Consider the following 6,000-nt stretch of genomic DNA (forward strand, 5'->3'; position numbering starts at 1 on the left):
TCGGAAATCTGACTCGCCGATCATAACAATGCAAAAGTCTGCTTTAGAATAGCCGACCAGTTTCAAATCTATGTTTTCTAGTAATAATTCTATTCCGACATTAGGGATTAAATAGTGACAATACTCAAAATTATCATAAAGACTCACAGCTTTCATGTTGCGTAGTAAATTACATCGTTTTGTGCTAGATATGATACATAATTTACTTTTCGGTTTTATTTGTCGGCATTCCGATAACTCATTTGGACTTCTAAGGGGTTCACTTGCATTTCTAATATCTCTTAAGGGCTCAAGAGGTGAGACGGACCTTGCTGGAGTAGCCAGGTTTTGTTCGAGGCCCACAATGACCTGATTGAGACGTAGTATTTCCTCCTTACAATTAAAAAGCTCTGTTTTTAATTTTGATATTACATTTTCTAACTCTAAAGTTTTTTTTGAAAAATCCAGACGAGGGCCAAGGCTACTCTTTCCAATAGGACTAGCTATGTTTGACACCCGATTCATTCGAGCTCCTTTCTTAGCTGAAGGTGGTGTATTGCACAATTGTTTCAGTGTACTTAATTCTAACGTCAATTTAGCAATTTGACGCGTGAGTTCATTATTTTCTATAATTGTATTCTGCAATTCATTCTCTGTGCTTGCTAAATCAATTCTCAGTTTTTCTATCTTGCCTGTTAACGCAGCAATTATACTGGTATCATTACTTAACTCAAAACTTTTGGATACCTCGTCATCAACAAGAGAAGAGTTATCTGGAAAAAGCTCCTCGACTTCTGATATTAATTCCATAGACCTGGATCTGGTCCGTGATTCTTCCTGGCTCATAGCAACGCTTATGTCAATATCAAAGTCATGTTCCTCAACGCATTCTTTTGCGACAGTCGCAGAACCAGACACCGCCGACACCAATGGCGTGTGTATTTCGTCCATCAGGTCCGACGCTACTGGGGAAGAAATTGTCGCCACCGATGGTTCAGGGACTTTCAGTAATGGAGATGATGCCGTTGACTTGTTATTCTCCTTCTCTTCCACCTCTGTCGAAGCTTGCTCCGCGGGTGGAAAACTCGACTCTAGAGATGTGGATACTTCATCCGTCAGGTCCAAAATGGGTGAAGTGCCTGACGCCGTGGTATCCAGTACGGATGCTGCCTCTGCCGCCGGTGACTTGTCAGGGACTCCTGCTTTTTCTCAGTTGAGTCTAGCGCCGCATCCGCAGGTGGGTGTCTCGGCTGCGGGGTTGCTGTTGATTTTGATGTTTTTTTCCTTAACGTAATGTTTTGTTCGTCTGCGCTTCTTACCGGATTCGTTTTTCTAACTGTTACTTGGATTGGTGAGTTGGATCTATGAAGACACCCTTTGCATTTCCAATTTTTCTTACTTTCAAGGGACATTAGCCGAATTAATTTCTCGGACCTTCCTGAACATTTTGTGTCAAAAACTAGCTCACAGTTTTTACATTTTAGGACTGCTTGATTATGCACACTGTCACCGCATTTGGAGCATTTGGTATTTTCTGGCGCCATTTTAAATATACAAGTAATTCAAAAGTCCAAAAGAATCAAAAAGTTCAAGTCCAGTTGTTAATTTAAAAAAAATAAATGAAGAGAGAAAAAAAAAAAACAAAAAAGTAAACTCTGTCCATACACAGGATTCGAACTCACGACTGCGCGGCGTAGTCTGTGTTTAAGCCAGTGAACTTCACACTTATCCAAACGAGCTTGTGACGTAGACAACGAAATTAAAGTTCTATAACAGCAAGTTTAAATGGGAGTGGCTTGAAAAACGTCCTTAGCGTTGATTGGAGAACGCACTGTGCACACATTGAGAGTTGTTTACATGTGTGCGTGAAATTTGAACGGCACAACGATATTTGTGACTTTGTTTTTTGTCATTTTTTCTTAGTTTTTTCACTTAGTAAGATAGTTTTTGCACGTAATAGAGTTCTCACGGCACACCTCACTAAAACACATTTAAATCCTTATGGTAAAAGCACTTTCAGCACTGTTTTCTTATTAAATTGTACGGAGCAAACAACAACACGACTGCTCAGAGGTAACCATCATACACAATTCCATCATACATAAAAGAAAGATCAACGTTGTATTTAAAATAAGTTGGGTTAGGGTTTTCTTGTGACCTTTAAGATTTAAGAGCAAACAAAGGGGGGCTCGGGGGGCGAAGCCCCCCGCATAAAAGAAAGATCAACGTAGTATTTAGAATAAGTTGGGTCAGGGTTTTCTTGTTACCCTTAAGAGTAACGAAAAGGGGGGCTCGGGGGGAGAAGCCCCCTGCATAAAAGAAAGATTAACGTAGTATTTAGATAAGTTGGGTTAGCGTTTTCTTGTGACCTTTAAGAGCAAACAAAGGGGGGCTCGGGGGGCAAAGCCCCCAGCATAAAAGAAAGATAAACGTTGTATTTAAAATATGTTGGGTTAGGGTTTTCTTGTTACCCTTAAGAGTAACGAAAAGGGGAGCTCGGGGGGCGAAGCCCCCCGCATAAAAGAAAGATCAACGTTGTATTTAAAATAAGTTGGGTTAGCGTTTTTTTGTGACCTTTAAAAGCAAACAAAGGGGGGCTCGGGGGGCGAAGCCCCCCGCATGAAAGAAAGATCAACGTAGTATTTAGAATAAGTTGGGTTAGCGTTTTCTTGTGACCTTTAAGATTTAAGAGCAAACAAAGGGGGGCTCGGGGGGCGAAGCCCCCGCATAAAAGATAGATAAACGTTGTATTTAAAATAAGTTGGGTTAGGGTTTTCTTGTTACCCTTAAGAGTAACGAAAAGGGGGCTCGGGGGAGAAGCCCCTGCATAAAAGAAAGATTAACGTAGTATTTAGATAAGTTGGGTTAGCGTTTTCTTGTGACCTTTAAGAGCAAACAAAGGGGGCTCGGGGGCGAAGCCCCCGCATGAAAAAAGATCAACGTTGTATTTAAAATAAGTTGGTTTAGGGTTTTCTTGTGACCCTTAAGAGTAACGAAAAGGGGGCTCGGGGGCGAAGCCCCCGCATGAAAGAAAGAACAACGTAGTATTTAGAATAAGTTGGGTTAGCGTTTTCTTGTGACCTTTAAGATTTAAGAGCAAAAAAGGGGGCTCGGGGGCGAAGCCCCCATAAAAGAAAGATAAACGTTGTATTTAAAATAAGTTGGGTTAGGGTTTTCTTGTTACCCTTAAGAGTAACGAAAAGGGGGCTCGGGGGAGAAGCCCCTGCATAAAAGAAAGATTAACGTAGTATTTAGATAAGTTGGGTTAGCGTTTTCTTGTGACCTTTAAGAGCAAACAAAGGGGGGCTCGGGGGGCGAAGCCCCCCGCATGAAAGAAAGATCAACGTTTTCTTGTGACCTTTAAGATTTAAGAGCAAAAAAAGGGGGGCTCGGGGGGCGAAGCCCCCGCATAAAAGAAAGATAAACGTTGTATTTAAAATAAGTTGGGTTAGGGTTTTCTTGTTACCCTTAAGAGTAACGAAAAGGGGGGCTCGGGGGGAGAAGCCCCCCGCATAAAAGAAAGGTTAACGTAGTATTTAAAATAAGTTGGGTTAGCGTTTTCTTGTGACCTTTAAGAGCAAACAAAGGGGGGCTCGGGGGACGAGGCCCCCCGCATAAAAGAAAGATAAACGTTGTATTTAAAATAAGTTGCGTTAGGGTTTTCCTGTGACCCTTAAGAGCAAATAAAGGGGGGCTCGGCAAAAAAGAAATACTTAAATTTTGTTTGAATTAGTTGAAATGTGACAATATTTTCTAATCGAGTCAAACAAAATCCCACTAGCTGAGAGCTTCAAAACAATGTATGACGAAAGTATGTCTCTCTAATGTCTTCAAAAAGTCCGCGATGGCACATGTCTATCTTTTACGGATAACTTACTAGGTATAAACATTTTTATGATAATACCGTAATAAGAAGGTAGCCGCTAGTTATTATTAAGTTGCAATTAGCAATAAGTACACGTTAAGCCACAGATGGCATGTAAAATCCGCCTACTTGAAATAAATTTATGTATAAATGTTAAAAGTATTTCATTATTAATGACTAAAAAGTATAAAATAAATTAATAGTTTAAAAAACACTATAAAACACGCTTTTATAAATGCACGTAAAAGCCAAAAATAAATTATGGATCGTTCAAGTTGTCTCTATTTGTGAGCTGAAGTTTAAAAACTATGTGCTTTTAATTATAATATTTGATTGTAAAAGCGTGGGGCGCTGGAACAGGAAAGACTTTCTTGTAAACAAATACTAATCCGAACTTCCTGGCGAATGAAGTTGCATAAGAACATAACGTTTACATATGCCGCCTAAGAGTTACCAAAGAGAACCAAAGATATCTCGTCCACGAACAAGAACCTGCCTCCTGTCACTGTAGACACTTTCCCCTTTTGTACTTTGATTACCGGAAAAAAGCGGCGTTCTAAGTGTCGGTGGCTGTCGACTCTCCTCGCTACTAGCGCATATTTTGTCTGAGTTCGACAAACTGGTACCTACTTTGAACACTGACTTTTAAGTGATTTGGCTGTTTAATGTAGAACCTACTAGTCATGCTGCAACTGCAGTTAGCGCGTCAATCTGTGTAACCTCCTTCCCGTAACATAGCATAATTTGATTTATCAGCAAGTTATACAAAAAGTCTTTCCTGTTCCAGCGCCCCACGCTTTTACAATCAAATATTATAATTAAAAGCACATAGTTTTTAAACTTCAGCTCACAAATAGAGACAACTTGAACGATCCATAATTTATTTTTGGCTTTTACGTGCATTTATAAAAGCGTGTTTTATAGTGTTTTTTAAACTATTAATTTATTTTCCTTTAGGAGCGATTATTTCCGAAAATATTAATATTTTCAAAAAACGATCTTAGTAAACCCTTACTCATTTTTAAATACCTATCCAACAATATATCACACGTTGGGGTTGGAATGAAAAAAAATATCAGCCCCCACTTTACGTGTAGGGGGGGGTACCCTAAAAAAACATTTTTTTCCATTTTTTATTTTCGCACTTTGTTGGCGTGACTGATATACATATTGGTACCAAATTTCAGCTTTCTAGTGCAAACGGTTACTGAGATTATCCGCGGACGGACGGACGGACGGACGGACGGACAGACAGACATGGCGAAACTATAAGGGTTCCTAGTTGACTACGGAACCCTAAAAATGACGTGTTAGGTAAGGCATCGATTTTTGTGGTATAATACAATTCATCGCGTGTATTATCCCAACCTACCCCTAGGGTTTTGTTCTGTGTGTGCTCGCCTACAAAATGCTCCCGGGACTTTTCCTGCGGAACGTCACAATTAAAGGTCCACTTACGTATAGGAAAGCATCCTGATTGCAGAACGTTATACGTTTTCTGACATATGTCAAGTAAATTCTGGAAGTCATCATCTCCCGTAATTAAATCGTCTACGAATATATCTTGGTTAATGACGCGCGCGATGACGTCATCACCACATTCTAACGCTAACTGTCGTATACAGCGTTGACTTAAATATGGCGCACTAGTTTGCCCATATGTAACCGTATTGAGTTCATAAACGTGTAATGGATCGGTAGGTTTTTCACGCCAGAGAATCATTTGCAAGGATCTCTGATCTGGTTGGATCAAAACCTGCCGAAACATTTTCTCCACGTCAGCACAAGCAACGTACTTGTATTGACGGAAACGCAACAAAATAGCAAATATATCGTTTTGAAGTGCTGGACCCGGCAGCTGTATGCTATTTAACGATTTATTTGTGGTAGTGGGGGCCGCTCCACTATACACGACGCGCAATTTTGTAGTGGCACTCCCTTCCCTAAAGACACCATGGTGGGGATGGAAGTAATTTGGAGTACCATAATCGGCGACACGAGTCATGTGACCCATATTTTCGTATTCTCGCATGAAGTCACAGTATAAACATTTATATTCCGGCAAACGCTCTAATTTACGTTCTAAGGATAAAAACCGATTTTTCGCTAACGTATAAGAATCGCCCAACGTATCAGCTGATTCTCTTAGCGGCATT

Source organism: Leguminivora glycinivorella, chromosome 8 (assembly GCF_023078275.1).
Source record: "Leguminivora glycinivorella isolate SPB_JAAS2020 chromosome 8, LegGlyc_1.1, whole genome shotgun sequence".
In the NCBI taxonomy this organism is placed as follows: domain Eukaryota; kingdom Metazoa; phylum Arthropoda; class Insecta; order Lepidoptera; family Tortricidae; genus Leguminivora; species Leguminivora glycinivorella.